Below are 18471 nucleotides of genomic sequence, written 5' to 3'. Positions count from 1 at the left end.
TACAAGCCTGAAAAACTAGAATCTTGTTGATGGCATATTTTCAATTATTTATCTCAACCAAGGTGAGCCAGAGTGCAGCCCTAAATGCTAGCCCCATATACTCAAGACTATAGTCGAGCTCTCTCTTGGAATTCTCAAGCTAATATGATTTCCCTTTGTGGATCCAATTTCCTACCAAAGGGGGAAAAAAATGCATGCTAGATACAAAGCCATAAATTCCTTCTCAGAAATGAAAGAAGGGACAAAGCCAGAGTTGTAAAGAACTTGATGCTTGTCTCCTGGCTGCTAGTCTGTTGCTATGTCGCTTAAATCAAACAGAAATAAGTCCTTGGCAAGTAGGGAGATTCATGGAAATCCAATCCAGCTTTATTTACATAGCATCTTTCATTAAAGGGAACACAATATTCTATATCATCAATGTATAATAAATCCCTTTAAGTAAAAAGCAGAGGCAAACATATGGCAAAAGCAATCTGTGTAACAACTCATTTTTTCTAGAGCATTGCATTTTTATTCACAATAACCCTGTGAGATAAGTAGCATATTTCTGCTCTCTTTTGCAAGAAACAGAGGTTAAGGGAGGAAAGATAATTTGTTCAGAATTATACTGTATACTATGTAATATATACATATATGTAACATAAATATAATAGATTATTATTAATGTGCTAAATAATTTATTAAATTAAATAGAATATTAGTAATGATATATAATATATAACATACATAACACAATATAAATATATACTATATATTTCAGAACCAGAATCCTAGAACTAAGAAAGAGCACTGAACTTGGAAAGACTATTCTCAGTATCACTGGATTAGTGTCTGAATCTTAATCTGTGTGACCTTGGATAAGCAATTTTATCCATCTGGCCTTCAATTTCCTCATCTGGATATTAAGTGGTTGAGAGTAGCTAGACTGAGATTCTTTCTAGCTCAAAATTTATGATATTTTGATGCAGGCTTTTTTTAAATTGGTGTCTGTGCCATGTTATCATTTATATGTACCCATGAGGGTACTGGCTAATAATCAACAAAGCAGATTTTTTTTGAGTTGTTTCTCTTGGTAGTGAGTGTGGTCCTATGCTGATTCTTTTACTGTTTTTCTCCCTCCGACCAGTTAGTATGGATGGACAGGCCTAGGGCTGTGAGGGCAAGAATACCAGCAGAGGAAGATCCTGTTTTGCCTCTTTCCTCCAGTATTTTTTAACACCTTCTTAAAGTTTAAAGGCAATTTCTTCGAGGCAGTTTTCATGACCTGATTCTAGTCACTGGGGAATGGTGGGAGTTGGGAAAGGCACATGGAAAGTAATCTCCAGCCTTAAAGAGACATGAACTCAACACATTGATTTTTTTTTCTATACTTGTTTGTGACCGGGGGGGGGGGGAGCTTATATTTAGGGAATGGGGAATTGTGGGCAGTGATAGTGATGCAAAGAAGAAAAAGAAAAAAAAGAAGAAAAGGAAGAAACTAGTATCAGTGTAACATTTAAAATATACAGAAGAGAAGGAAATTCAGAAGAGGAAACAGCAAACATGGCTGCCAGGTTTCAAGTCAGGAAAACCTGAGTTCAAATCTAGACTCAAACACTTACTAGTTATGGGCAAGCTATTTAACCTTTGTTTGCCTTGGTTTTCTCAACTATAAAATGGAGATAATAGTGTCTAACTCCCCATGGGTTTGTTGAATATGAGGATCAAGTGAGAAAATCATGTAAAGCACTGAGCATAGTATCTGGCACATAATCAGTTAGCTATTATCATTATATTATTAAGTATATTAATTTATAGTTATCATCATTATTAATTACTATTATTAATTTCTAAAAATGCATGTAACAAAAGTTCATAGTTCTATATGCAAACCTCTTTTCTGTTTTTCTTTGCATATGTTGATATTTGTTAAGTTTGATAAGTTGATATCTAAGTTAAGTTCATAATTAAGAAAATGGATGTTTAATAAAAATAAATAAAAATATATATTATATGTGTATGTATTATATATATAATATATGGAGAGACGCAAAGACAGAGAAAGAGAGACAGAGACACAGAGAGAAATAGCAGGCCATGCTGACTACTCCTGCCTCCTGAATCAGGAAAGAGGTTACTGAGACTCATTCTTATTAATGAGTCCACTGAAAAGGGAAAATCAAAGATTTTATAGCTACCTGAGGAGTGGGTGTGAGTGAGAGACTTTTATATTGGAGAGATCTGACTAACAAAATAACTATAAATAGACTGACTAAATCTCAGGGTTATTATCCCCGGTAGTCTCCTAAAACAAAGCTATGACACCTTTTCTGAGGAAGTATCAATAGAAATCAGATTGCAACTCCAGAGATAAAAAGCATTAACAGACACAGTAGCAGCAGAACAGCAAAACTTCGGAGCCCTAATGGTAAGAGACGCTAAGTGGAACAGAAAAGGAATTCCTAGATCATGTCAAGTTGAGTTGAGTTGTTGAGGTGAAATCAAGGAAGAACAAGACTCAGAACCAAGATGTGAAGAAAGAAGCTGCCATGTGGAAGACCCTGCCCTTCCTTGCACTTAGGATCATGTGGACTATCTCGATTCAGAAGAAGCTGTGACCCTGGATATATAGGAACTGATTCCCCACCTTTTGCAGCCCTCCTGTGAAACAAAACATTACTTTCATGTGAAGTAGTCCAGATCATTTTTGGAGAGCTCTGATTGTTAGGAAGTTGTTCCTTCATTTAATCACACTATAAGTCTGGAGCAACATCTCCAGGGAAAAGGGCAGCTCCATATAGGGACTGATTTATTGACTCCTTATTAAATTTGTGTACTTCTCCTATTTGTACATCAGAGGGGGATCTGGGAGACAGGTCTCTACTCCAGAGTGGCATTCTATGCCTAGAACAATTTTTCAGGTTCTTGGGGAAGTTAGGTCTCATCAAGGGCAAAACTTTTGTTGACTACCTACAGCTTTAGCTTTTTTTTTTTTTGTATTCTCTGTTGTGTATGACATACTTGTGCTATTCGATCTGCCTTGTGACTTTGGTGCTGACTAAGAAACTGAAGATACATAGACATAACCTAGAAATAAGCCAAAGTCATGAGTTCTTAAGGGAATTCTGGGTGAAGGCAGGAACCAAAAAGCATGCTGTTATTATTGATAAATTACCCAGATTATACCAGACCCATCTGTCCTCAATTTTCACAGAAGTTATATATGAACAACACAGCTTGCCATGATTATATTCCCTACCCCCATGGCAGATATTTAGTTCAATTTTCACTTTGCTGCTGCTGCTAGTCCTCAACCGACCTATGTGACTCTTTAGTAGCCCCAGAAAATATCTAGCCCAGATGTGGTGAAAATACCTCCTTCCTTTAATTCACCTTTGGAAAGGAGACAAAGAAAAGAAAACCAACTTCAATACCATAAAATATATAAAAGCACAGCACAGTAAAAAGAACACAGGAGTTGGGGCAAGATGACATAGTTCAAGTTCTAGTTACAAATTTACTGGTTGTATTTTCTTAAACAAGTCACCTTATCTCTCTAAACATCAATTTCTTCTTTAGCAAAATTCTTTAGAGAATAGTCGCTCACTATCTATTTATCTCACAAGCTTGTTGTAATGAAATTACACAGTAATCTATAAAATACAGTAAAAACCTATATTGTTGATTTGTTAACAATTTTAATAAATTACTCTATTGGTCTTGCCTGGGCCAAGTTTGGGAAACACTATTCTTGCCCATGATTTATTTCTGTAATTGGGTCTATAATCTGGAATATATTAAAAATCATACAATTAATCAATAAGCACTTGATTAAAAAGTGTTTAAACTCTTATGTACTTACTGTAGTAAGTACTGAAGATACAAAAGGAAAAAAAAATAGTTGCTGACTTCCTGGAGGTCACATTCTCAAGAGCCATGGATATGGTTGATTCCACCCCCAGGTGAAACTTAGCTTCTCTTCTAGCTAGCATGTCAGTTTAACCTAGTACTAGATTAGGCGACCTGAATGGCTGTGTCATTTTAAATACTGGAACCTTCCTCAACTATGGTTTTCTTCCCATTTACAGGAATGGTTTTCTTTATCTAGTTTCAAGACTGACTTCCCTATAATATTTTCCACTTGTTTCTATTCCCATAGTCTTTAGTCTTGAAGTGAGAATTGGCAGAATAAGTGACACTGGGGATCTATTAATAATTATATTGTTAGTAATGCCAAGGTTTATCATAGACATATAGATTTGGCTGGGATCTTAAGAATTGGGTTAAAAATGTAAGGAACACAAGGCTTGGAGTCAGGCAATTTGTATTCAAGTGCAATAAAACAGGGCTTCTTAAACTTTTTTCCACTTGCAACCTCTTTTCACCCAAGAAACTTTTATGTGACCCTAGATATATATCTATTTTATATAGATATACAAATCAAACATTTGGTGATAATGAATCATAATTCCATGACCTCCACATTCCGTTAAGAGATCCCCAATGGGGTCATAAAACATAGTTTAAGAAGATAGGCCATAGAAGTCACTAGTTGTATGACCTTAAACAAGTTCTAAATCTCTCTGAGTTTTAGTTTCCTTATGATCAAAATGGGGGGAACATTAATGCTATTTACTCTCTCATGGGTTTTTGTGGAGAAATTACCTTATAAATTGTAAATCCTTATATAAATATAAATTAATAATGTTATTAATAATTTTTAAAACCCTATCCTTTTGACTCTTCCTGGATCAAGCCTATGACCTATGCAAATCATGAATCCCCACCTCTTGAAGCCCTCCTGTGAAACACAACATTATTTTCACATGAAGTAGCCCAGGCTAGTTTTGGAGAGCTATGATTATTAGGAACTTGTTCCTTCACTTGACCTGAAATTTGCTTCTTCTTAAGGGAAGTTGTAACTTCCACATTGGTTTTACAATGAGAGACTGTGGAAAACAAATAGCCTCATCTCCCTCCCCCTCCCATCCTAGCACCACACTTCTACAACGTCACATAGCATTTTGTGCCAATTATTTCTTGAAAATTTGAGCTATTCAAAACTGACTGCCTTTGTCCTTAAGCAAAAAGATTACTACCTGGGTTAAGATGGCGGAGAGGAGGCACACAGCTGCATAAGCTCCACGCTTTCTCTCACTATCCATTTCATTACAAGCCTCTGAATTAATGCTTGACTGAAAAAAAACCCACAAATAGTTACCAAGAGAAGCCATCCTTGAGATTTGCCAAGAAAGGTCTGTCTTTACTGGAGGGCTGGGATGGTTTTGGATCGGGCGCAGGCGGCGGGCAGCGGCAGTGAGGACACAGGAGCAGACTGGAGAGGGGGTGGGGGTGATTGCAGCCGTCTCTGCGGGGAGAGCTTCGCTACAGGTTTGGATACTTTGCTCCAGCAGCAAGTCAGCAGCCCAGCAGAGAAGCTAAGAACACCGGGGGTGAAGAATACAACCCCAAACAGCTGGAGTCTCTCGGGACCTGGCCGCTCCCCCCTTCCCGCCCCCCCCTCCAGCCACAGTGACTCAGCAGGCTCTGGGATCTCAGAGCGCAGGCGCAGCACAGTCAGGCTAGTGCCTCACTGCTGCCCCCCGCAGTCTGTAGAGGAAGCTCGGTAACACACCCAGCCCCTTCCCCAAAGAAAGACTCCAGTTTTTTCTGTTTTTCTTTGCTAGTTTGTCTTTGATTATTAGACAGAATGAGCAAGAAACTGAAGAGAACTTTAACCCTTGACAGCTTCTATACAGATAGAGAGCAGACTCTAAATCCTGAGGAGACTAAAAACAGACAGTCCCCAGGTGAATCCCCAAAGGAGGAGATCATCTGTTCCTCAGCACAGATGAACCTCATAGAAGTGATTAAAAAGGCTCTCACAAGGGAGCTAGAAGAAAAATGGGGAAAGCAGAGTGAGGCTTGGCAAAAGGAGAGGAAAGCTTGGAAAAGGAGAGGGAGGCTTGGCAAAAGAGCCTGGAGAAAGTTAAAGAGAGAGTGGATAAAGAAGTAAAATCCTTGAAAAATAGGATTGGTGAACTGGAAAACAAAATTGGTGAAATGGAAAAAAATTCCACAGAACAAAAGAACTCAGTTGGACAATTAGAAAAAGATTTTAAAAAAGTGAGTGAAGAAAATACTTCACTGAAAATCAGAATTGAACAAGTGGAATTGAATGACTCGAGGAGACAAGAAGAATCAGTCAAGCAAATCCAAAAAAATCAAACAATGGGAAAGAATGTGAAATACCTTCTGGGGAAGACAACAGACCTGGAAAACAGACCTGAGAATCATTGGACTTCCAGAAAAACATGATGAAAAAAAGAGCCTGGACACTATTTTCCAGGAAATTATCAAAGAGAATCGCCCAGAAGTCATAGGAACAGAGGAAAAAATAAACATTGAAAGGATTCATCGATCACCCACTGAAAGGGATCCTAAAATCAAAACACCAAGGAATATAGTGGCCAAATGCCAGAACCTTCAGACGAAGGAAAAAATATTGCAAGCGGCTAGAAAAACCCAATTCAAGTATCAAGGAGCCACAATAAGGATCACCCAGGATCTGGCAGCATCCACATTAAAAGATCGAAGGGCCTGGAATATGATATTCCGAAAGGCTAAGGAACTTGCTATGCAACCAAAAATAACTTACCCAGCGAGAATGAGCATCTTTTTCCAGGGAAGAAGATGGACATTCAACGAAGTAAGCGAATTTCATCTATTTCTGATGAAAAAGCCAGAACTTAACAAAAAGTTTGATCTACAAATATAGAACTCAAGAGAAATCTAAAAAGGTAAAGATTAATCTTGGGAACTATATTTTGACTATATAGATGTATAAAGAATACATGTATACCTTGTTCTAGAAATTGATGCGGAAAGGACATTGTACCAGAAAAAGGGTAAAGTAGGGGTAGTACATCTCATGAAGAGGCATAGGAAACCTATTATATCTGAGAGAAAGAATGGAGGGGGATGAATATAGTGGGTATCTTACTGCCTTCAGAATTGGCTTTAAGTGAAAAATCTTAAGACATATTCAATCTATGGTGAAACTTCTCCCACCTCATTGAAAAGTGAGAAGGGAAAAGTGAAAAGGGAAGGAATAAGCTAAGCGGAAGGGAATACGGTAACTGGGAGGGAAAGGGGTAAGATAGGGGGAGGAACTCTAAGGCGGGGGGAGGGATACTAAAAAGGGAGAGCTGTGAGAAGCAAGTGGTGCTCACAAGCTTAATACTGGGAAGGGGGGAAAGGGGAAAGAAGGGAGAAAAGCGTAAACCGGGGTTAACAAGATGGCAAGTAATACAGAATTGGTCATTCTAACCATAAATGTGAATGGGGTAAACTCCCCCATAAAGAGGAAGCGGTTAGCAGAATGGATTAAAAGCCAGAATCCTACAATATGTTGTTTACAGGAAACACACCTGAAGCGGGGAGATACATGCAGGTTAAAGGTAAAAGGTTGGAGCAAAATCTACTATGCTTCAGGTGAAGTCAAAAAAGCAGGGGTAGCCATCCTGATCTCAGATCAAGCTAAAGCAAAAATTGATCTAATTAAAAGAGATAAGGAAGGGCACTATATCTTGCTAAAGGGTAGCATGGATAATGAAACACTATCTATATTAAACATATATGCACCAAGTGGTGTAGCATCTAAATTCTTAAAAGAGAAATTAAGAGAGCTGCAAGAAGAAATAGACAGTAAAACTATAATAGTGGGAGATCTTAACCTTGCACTCTCAGAATTAGATAAATCAAACCACAAAATAAATAAGAAAGAAGTCAAAGAGGTAAATAGAATATTAGAAAAATTAGATATGATAGATCTCTGGAGAAAATGTAATGGAGACAGAAAGGAATACACTTTCTTTTCAGCAGTTCATGGAACCTACACAAAAATTGACCATATATTAGGACATAAAAACCTCAAATTCAAATGCAGTAAGGCAGAAATAGTAAATGCATCCTTTTCAGACCACGATGCAATGAAAATTACATTCAACAAAAAACCAGGGGGAAGTAGACCAAAAAATAATTGGAAATTAAATAATCTCATACTAAAGAATGATTGGGTGAAACAGCAAATCATAGACATAATTAATAACTTCACCCAAGAAAACGATAATAATGAGACATCATACCAAAATGTATGGGATGCAGCCAAAGCGGTAATAAGGGGAAATTTCATATCTCTAGAGGCCTATTTGTATAAAATAGAGAAAGAAAAGGTCAATAAATTGGGTTTGCAACTAAAAATGCTAGAAAAGGAACAAATTAAAAACCCCCAGTCAAACACTAAACTTGAAATTCTAAAAATAAAAGGAGAGATCAATAAAATTGAAAGTAAAAAAAACTATTGAATTAATTAATAAAACTAAGAGTTGGTTCTATGAAAAAACCAACAAAATAGACAAACCCTTAGTAAATCTGATTAAAAAAAGGAAAGAGGAAAATCAAATTGTTAGTCTTAAAAATGAAAAGGGAGAACTCACCACTAACGAAGAGGAAATTAGAGCAATAATTAGGAGTTACTTTGCCCAACTTTATGCCAATAAATTCGACAACTTAAATGAAATAGAAAAATACCTCCAAAAATATAGCTTGCCCAAACTAACAGAGGAAGAAGTAAATATCCTAAACAGTCCCATCTCAGAAAAAGAAATAGAACAAACTATCAATCAACTCCCTAAGAAAAAATCCCCAGGACCAGATGGATTTACATGTGAATTCTACCAAACATTTAAAGAACAATTAACTCCAATGTTATATAAACTATTTGAAAAAATAGGGATTGAAGGAGTCCTACCAAACTCCTTTTATGACACAGACATGGTACTGATACCTAAACCAGGTAGGCTGAAAACAGAGAAAGAAAATTATAGACCAATCTCCCTAATGAATATTGATGCTAAAATCTTAAATAAAATATTAGCAAAAAGATTACAGAAAATCGTCACCAGGATAATACACTATGACCAAGTAGGATTTATACCAGGAATTCAGGGCTGGTTCAATATTAGGAAAACTATTAGCATAATTGACTATATCAATAACCAAACAAACAAAAACCATATGATCATCTCAATAGATGCAGAAAAAGCATTTGATAAAATCCAACATCCATTCCTAATAAAAACACTTGAGAGCATAGGAATAAATGGACTTTTCCTTAAAATAGTCAGGAGCATATATTTAAAACCATCAGTAAGCATCATATGCAATGGGGAAAAACTGGAACCTTTCCCAGTAAGATCTGGAGTGAAGCAAGGTTGCCCACTATCACCATTATTATTTAATATCGTATTAGAAACACTAGCCTCGGCAATAAGAGTCGAGAAAGATATTAAAGGAATTAGAGTAGGCAATGAGGAAACCAAACTATCACTCTTTGCAGATGATATGATGGTATACCTAGAGAACCCCAGAGATTCTACCAAAAAGCTATTGGAAATAATTCATAATTTTAGCAAAGTAGCTGGCTACAAAATAAATCCCCATAAATCCTCAGCATTTTTATACATCACCAACAAAACCCAACAGCAAGAGATACAAAGAGAAATTCCATTCAGAATAACTGTTGATACCATAAAATATTTGGGAATCTATCTACCAAAGGAAAGTCAGGAATTATATGAGCAAAATTATAAAAAAGTCTCCACACAAATAAAGTCAGACTTAAATAATTGGAAAAATATTAAGTGCTCCTGGATCGGCCGAGCGAACATAATAAAGATGACAATACTCCCTAAACTAATCTATTTATTTAGTGCTATACCAATCAGACTTCCAAGAAAATATTTTAATGATCTAGAAAAAATAACAACAAAATTCATATGGAACAATAAAAAGTCGAGAATCTCAAGGGAATTAATGAAAAAAAAAATCAAATGAAGGTGGCCTAGCTGTACCTGATCTAAAATTAAATTATAAAGGAGCAGTCACCAAAACCATTTGGTATTGGCTAAGAAATAGATTAGTGGATCAGTGGAAAAGACTAGGTTCACAAGACAGAATAGTCAACTATAGCAATCTAGTGTTTGACAAACCCAAAGCCCCTAACTTCTGGGAAAAGAATTCATTATTTGATAAAAACTGCTGGGATAATTGGAAATTAGTATGGCAGAAATTAGGCATGGACCCACACTTAACACCATATACCAAGATAAGATCAAAATGGGTCCATGACCTAGGCATAAAGAACGAGATTATAAATAAATTAGAGGAATATAGAATAGTTTATCTCTCAGACTTGTGGAGGAGAAAGAAATTTGTGACCAAAGATGAACTAGAAACCATTACTGATCACAAAATAGAAAATTTTGATTACATCAAATTAAAAAGCCTTTATACAAATAAAACTAATGCAAACAAGATTAGAAGGGAAGCAACAAACTGGGAAAACATCTTCACAGTTAAAGGTTCTGATAAAGGCCTCATTTCCAAAATATATAGAGAACTGACTCAAATTTATAAGAAATCAAGCCATTCTCCAATTGATAAATGGTCAAAGGATATGAACAGACAATTTTCAGAGGATGAGATTGAAACTATTACCACTCATATGAAAGAGTGTTCCAAATCATTATTGATCAGAGAAATGCAAATTAAGACAACTCTGAGATACCACTACACACCTGTCAGATTGGCTAAGACGACAGGAAAAAATAATGATGAATGTTGGAGGGGATGCGGGAAAACTGGGACACTAATGCATTGTTGGTGGAGCTGTGAACGAATCCAACCATTCTGGAGAGCAATCTGGAATTATGCCCAAAAATTATCAAATTGTGCATACTCTTTGATCCAGCAGTGTTTCTATTGGGCTTATATCCCAAAGAAATACTAAAGAAGGGAAAGGGACCTGTATGTGCCAAAATGTTTGTAGCAGCCCTGTTTGTAGTGGCTAGAAACTGGAAAATGAATGGATTCCCATCAATTGGAGAATGGCTGGGTAAATTGTGGTATATGAATGTTATGGAATATTATTGTTCTGTAAGAAATGACCAGCAGGATGAATACAGAGAGGACTGGCGAGACTTACATGAACTGATGCTAAGTGAAATGAGCAGAACCAGGAGATCATTATACACTTCAACAACGATATTGTATGAGGACATATTTTGATGGAAGTGGATTTCTTTGACAAAGAGACCTGAGTTTCGATTGATAAACGATGGACAAAAGCAGCTACACCCAAAGAAAGAACACTGGGAAATGAATGTGAACTATCTGCATTTTTATTTTTCTTCCCGGGTTATTTATACCTTCTGAATCCAATTCTCCCTATGCAACAAGAGAACTGTTCGGTTCTGCAAACATATATTGTATCTAGGATATACTGCAACATATCCAACATATAAAGGACTGCTTGCCATCTGGGGAGGGGGTGGAGAGAGGGAAGGAAAAAAAATCGGAACAGAAACGAGTGTCAATATAAAGTAATTATTAAATAAAAATTAAAAAAAAGATTACTACTTGTCATGAAAGTGATAGAAAGGATTTTTGTTCTGGTTCAGGTTGCTCAAGAAAGTCTCTGTGATCTCTTCTAGCTTTGAGGGTTTGTAAACTCTCAATTGATTACCTCATTCTCAGCTCTTTTTTTTTTCCTGTGATGATTTCTTTTGTAAATAAAAAAAAAATTGCTATTTTTTTCCATTACAAATATTTACCAATTACTTCCACTTTTGTGAGTGGTTCCTTTTAACAAAGAAAAATACTAATTACACAATGATTTCATAGAAAAGTACATGCAACATTCTTCATCTGTACCATCTGTTTTTTAATATAATTTCACAAAAATCTATTTTCTCCCTCTCACCACCAACTCACCACCAAAATTCTTGTAATAAATATGCATAGTAAAATAAGAGAAATTCCATATATAAGTACTTGTATTCAAAAATACATGTCTTAATCTGTTCTCTAAATCTATCATCTCTTTGTTATGGATAGCATTTTTCATCATCAGTCTTCCCTCTGGAATTGTGAATGGTCATCATATTAATCATAGTTCTGACAGCTATCAAAGTTGTTTGTTTTTAATATTGGTATTATTGAATGAAGTGTTTTCCTGGTTCTGCTCATTTTATTCATCAGTTTGTAAAAGTCCCTAAAATTATTCATTTCTATAATGTTGGTATTATAATCTAAACTGTTCAGTTTCTATTTACACATTCTGAGTTCATAAATCAGTTTTGAAATCATCTATTTTCTCATTTCTAACAATATAATATTATCTTATAACACTCATAGACTACAAATTATTGAACTATTCCTCAATTAATAAATAATATATGTTAAATTCTGACTGTAGCAACAAGACAAAGAAAAAGAAATTTAGTGAATAACCATAGTTAAACAAAATCATTGCTCTTTGCAGATGATGTGATAATGTGCTTAAAGAACCCTAAAGAGTCAACTAAAAATAAATTAAAACTAATGGTAATTTCAGCAAACTTTCAGCATATAAAATAAGCTCACTCAAACCACTAGCATTTTTATATAACACCAATAAAACATAATAGGAGGGTATAGAAGGAGAAATTTCATTTAAATTTGTTACAGATTGTATAAAACTGCTTGGAAGTCTACCTTCTAAGATACACATATAAGAACTAAACCATTGGGAAAAAAGTAATTACTCATAGATAGATGAGTTAGTATAAGAATGATCCTACTTATTCAATGTCATAACAATCAAATTATCAAATGAATACTTTCTGAAATTAGGGAAATAGCAAAATTTATATGAAAAAAAGGTCAAGAATTTCAAGAAAAATAATAAAAAGTATTAGGAATAGAGGGAATGTAGTTGTGCTAGATCTCAAACTACACTACAAAGAAGTAAATTTTAAAACAATTTGATACTAGTTTTAAAAAATAGATCAATTAGAGGAAAAAGTAAGGTACCTCATATAGAGAAGAAAAGGAATCTAATGGACTCGCATTTTTATAAACACAAAGACCTAAACTATCAGGATAAGAACTTACTCACTATCTAACAAAAACTTTCTGAAATATTGGCTAGGTATATAAAAGAAAATAGATTCAGACTAATACCTCACAACTTATATGAATTCCAAAAGAATAGATTATATAGATATAAAAGGTCATATCATAAACAAATTAAAGAAATATGGGAAAATTATGTATTGGATCTATACAATGTTGAAAAATTTAAGGAGTAGAGAGTTATAGAAAGTAAGATGGATAATTTTTATTATACAAAATTAAATATGTTTTGCACAAAGAAATGTAATAAAGCTAAAGATTAAAATAAAAACAATTTACTAGGAAAAATCTTTCTAGCAAGTTTCTCAGATAAAGATTTCATTTTCAGAGTTTATAAGGAACTTATTCAAAATGTTAAGAATAAGAGCCATTCCCCAATTGATATAAGGATACAAGATTTTTTTAGAGGATTCATTTGATCAAAAAATTTTTTTAAAAGTGTCTTCTAATAAGGGTATGATATCCATTATAGACAGAGGAATACTCTTTTTAAAAAGAGTAAGGAAGAAAATAAGGAAGGAAGGAAGGAAGGAAGGAAGGAAGAAAAGAAGAGATTTAAAGAATATAACTGTAAACCTATGTCTAACTATAAACCTATGACTTAAAGAATATAACTATAAACCTATGTCTAATATACATATGCATATATGCGATATACATATGCATGGAAGATTTTTTTTTTAATAATGAGATTAGTAAGGAAAGGGTGGGTTTTTAAAAGCAACCTGGGACAATAGACTATTTACTTACTACCATACAATTACTACCAGACAATACATGCTACCATACAATTACTACCATACATACCATACAATAAAAGGTGAAGAGCATACAAGATTATATTGCATTTACCATTTGTTGCTTGTACACACACACACACACATATGTATACACACACACACACACACACATATATATCTCAAAATATGTGACTCAATTTAACAACAACAAAAACTACCCTAAAAGTTCTCTTCCAACAAGATGTCTTCCATGCATACATCAAAATTAAGTGATATTCTTAGGCGATAAGAATAATCTTATGCACCAATTCTCTGATAAATAATATCATGTGGAGAATAAAACAAGGAAAAATGTGCTCTCCAACCCAAATAGAGAGAATATCCAACACAATCTAAACTTTAACTTATATAGCAAGACTCTTGAGTTTTTCTGGTTTGTAGATGACATTGTGTTGGTTACATTTAAACCCTGGAAAACTTCAGAGCCTCCCAAAAGTATGAAGCTATTCAAAGACTTTAGCCTCAAAGATTCATACACAAAAAGCTGATGAAAAATACCTATTGTCTGGATCATAACATACAACTACACAATTTATAGAACTAATCTATCATTTATATCTTGGACAGATGGATTATGAGTTATGTTCATATTTAGACAGGAAAAGAGACTGTCTTTAAGAAATTAAACAGGGGGAAGAGAATTGTCCGTTAGCATTTACAAAAGGTCTTTTAATGACCCTAAACTTTTCTTAATATGAATATTATACCAATGTTGTTACATGACTGTGAGTCATGAATACTATAGTCTCCAAAGAATTAATAATTCTCACCCATAGAAAAATGGAAAGGTTCATGATAATACATGACTAAGCTATAACATATAATGAGGAATAGCAAAAAAAGAACCAGAGTAAATGATGTCATTCAAGAAATGTATGATCAAAAATATAAATGGCTTATGCGACATGAACAAAGAATAATGGGGAACAGCAACAGCTTACATGACCCATTGGTCTCTTCAAGATGACAAGACAAAATGAGTCAGGCACCTGGGTATACAGGGTGGATCTCTATAGGAGATAATGAGATAATGCTTCTAATGTACTTAATGCAGTACTTGGCACATCATAGGCACTTAATAAAGAACTGCTCATTTGCCCCTACCTCTTCCTTTTTCTCCCTTAACATTCATACATCACTTTTAGATTTGTATAGTATTTTATGTGCGCTACCTTATTTGATCTTCACAATAACGCTGGGAGGTAGGGGCTACTATTATCCACATTTTACAAATAAGGAAACTAAGGTGTGAGGTTAAGTGCTCAGTTACTAAATGTCTGAGCCAACTCCACTATAGCACCAGCTGCCTTTGGTGAATTTATGGAAGGATATAGATGATAGTTAAAGAAGATGGGCAGATATGGATGGATTAAGATTGCTATCATTACAAAGACTATCCTCACTGAAGAAACTATGGAACCAGTGAAACTGAGCAGTGGAATTAAATTTCTTGCAGCCTCATCTATGTTTGAGTTTTTAAAAATGCTATTTATAACAAAGCTTCAATTAGCCTAAATCCTCTGGAGAATGGAAATATCTAATTAACAACAATTTGCATTTTCTGTAAGGTCACTGAAAAATCCTTTTATTTTGACATTGTTGAAAATCTTTTTATGATAAAACTTATTTTCTTGCCTTTGTGTGAGGAAAAGTCACAGAATTTTATATTTAGAAGAGTATACAAAATTTTTTTAGAGGATTCATTTGATCAAAAAATTTTTTTTAAAAGTGTCTTCTAATAAGGGTATGATATCCATTATAGACAGAGGAATACTCTTTTTAAAAAGAGTAAGGAAGAAAATAAGGAAGGAAGGAAGGAAGGAAGGAAGGAAGAAAAGAAGAGATTTAAAGAATATAACTGTAAACCTATGTCTAACTATAAACCTATGACTTAAAGAATATAACTATAAACCTATGTCTAATATACATATGCATATATGCGATATACATATGCATGGAAGATTTTTTTTTTAATAATGAGATTAGTAAGGAAAGGGTGGGTTTTTAAAAGCAACCTGGGACAATAGACTATTTACTTACTACCATACAATTACTACCAGACAATACATGCTACCATACAATTACTACCATACATACCATACAATAAAAGGTGAAGAGCATACAAGATTATATTGCATTTACCATTTGTTGCTTGTACACACACACACACACATATGTATACACACATATGTATACACACACACACACACACACACACATATATATCTCAAAATATGTGACTCAATTTAACAACAACAAAAACTACCCTAAAAGTTCTCTTCCAACAAGATGTCTTCCATGCATACATCAAAATTAAGTGATATTCTTAGGCGATAAGAATAATCTTATGCACTAATTCTCTGATAAATAATATCATGTGGAGAATAAAACAAGGAAAAATGTGCTCTCCAACCCAAATAGAGAGAATATCCAACACAATCTAAACTTTAACTTATATAGCAAGACTCTTGAGTTTTTCTAGTTTGTAGATGACATTGTGTTGGTTACATTTAAACCCTGGAAAACTTCAGAGCCTCCCAAAAGTATGAAGCTATTCAAAGACTTTAGCCTCAAAGATTCATACACAAAAAGCTGATGAAAAATACCTATTGTCTGGATCATAACATACAACTACACAATTTATAGAACTAATCTATCATTTATATCTTGGACAGATGGATTATGAGTTATGTTCATATTTAGACAGGAAAAGAGACTGTCTTTAAGAAATTAAACAGGGGGAAGAGAATTGTCCGTTAGCATTTACAAAAGGTCTTTTAATGACCCTAAACTTTTCTTAATATGAATATTATACCAATGTTGTTACATGACTGTGAGTCATGAATACTATAGTCTCCAAAGAATTAATAATTCTCACCCATAGAAAAATGGAAAGGTTCATGATAATACATGACTAAGCTATAACATATAATGAGGAATAGCAAAAAAAGAACCAGAGTAAATGATGTCATTCAAGAAATGTATGATCAAAAATATAAATGGCTTATGCGACATGAACAAAGAATAATGGGGAACAGCAACAGCTTACATGACCCATTGGTCTCTTCAAGATGACAAGACAAAATGAGTCAGGCACCTGGGTATACAGGGTGGATCTCTATAGGAGATAATGAGATAATGCTTCTAATGTACTTAATGCAGTACTTGGCACATCATAGGCACTTAATAAAGAACTGCTCATTTGCCCCTACCTCTTCCTTTTTCTCCCTTAACATTCATACATCACTTTTAGATTTGTATAGTATTTTATGTGCGCTACCTTATTTGATCTTCACAATAACGCTGGGAGGTAGGGGCTACTATTATCCACATTTTACAAATAAGGAAACTAAGGTGTGAGGTTAAGTGCTCAGTTACTAAATGTCTGAGCCAACTCCACTATAGCACCAGCTGCCTTTGGTGAATTTATGGAAGGATATAGATGATAGTTAAAGAAGATGGGCAGATATGGATGGATTAAGATTGCTATCATTACAAAGACTATCCTCACTGAAGAAACTATGGAACCAGTGAAACTGAGCAGTGGAATTAAATTTCTTGCAGCCTCATCTATGTTTGAGTTTTTAAAAATGCTATTTATAACAAAGCTTCAATTAGCCTAAATCCTCTGGAGAATGGAAATATCTAATTAACAACAATTTGCATTTTCTGTAAGGTCACTGAAAAATCCTTTTATTTTGACATTGTTGAAAATCTTTTTATGATAAAACTTATTTTCTTGCCTTTGTGTGAGGAAAAGTCACAGAATTTTATATTTAGAAGAGTATACAAAAGTTGAATTTTCTGTTTCATAGTTTGACGTGAAAGAAGAGTTCAGTGTTTTCATTTTAAATCTAAAATTATTGTTTCGGTGTATTGTATATGTGCACATTTAATTTTACCTTAGTTAAATATTAACTTTGGATGAAGAATACCTGAAGATTAGGGATAAAATAAATTCAGGGTATCTCAGAAGTCTTAGTGCAATTACAAGCAATCAAAGCTTTATTTTATATACATATACATACATACATAAACACATATGTATATGTATATATGCATGTGAATATAAATATATATAGACAGGTATGCTATATAGAATATACATATCTAATATATCTACATTATCAAAGCTTAAAATCATGCTAAGACTGTTGAGATATTTTGTATAGTATAGTGACTTTCCAATTTCTTGAGGCTTTGATTGCCCCATGTAACACCATGACATCTCCAAAAAGAGAGCAAGAAATAGGCCTAGAAAACATTGAACAAGCCATAACACTGATGGGCCTGTGTTTCCTCATCTATAAAGTGAGAAGATAAGACTGGATTATTTATAAGGGTCTTTAGCCACAAGATTCTATTATTCTGTAATTCAATCTGATGATATGTCTCTCAAGGTCATTATTCCGAACATGAGTGATTAGTTATATACTCCTATAGTTTCTGAATGTATGTTTTGAATGAATGTTTACTGACTTCGGGATATACCCTGAAAGTTAGTTTCTTGATGAAATTCTAATGATGAACTTGTTTTTGTTTTTGTTTTACCAATTCCAGTCATGTTTATTCCATTCAATTTGCCAACTCTTAGGCTAGCCCCCAAATTTACCCCCACAAAAGTATGAGTGGCTATTTTACAACATTTTTGTCAAATAAGCATTTTGATTCATCC

Source organism: Antechinus flavipes, chromosome 1 (assembly GCF_016432865.1).
Source record: "Antechinus flavipes isolate AdamAnt ecotype Samford, QLD, Australia chromosome 1, AdamAnt_v2, whole genome shotgun sequence".
In the NCBI taxonomy this organism is placed as follows: Eukaryota; Metazoa; Chordata; class Mammalia; order Dasyuromorphia; family Dasyuridae; genus Antechinus; species Antechinus flavipes.
Note: the sequence above shows the minus strand (reverse complement) of the source record.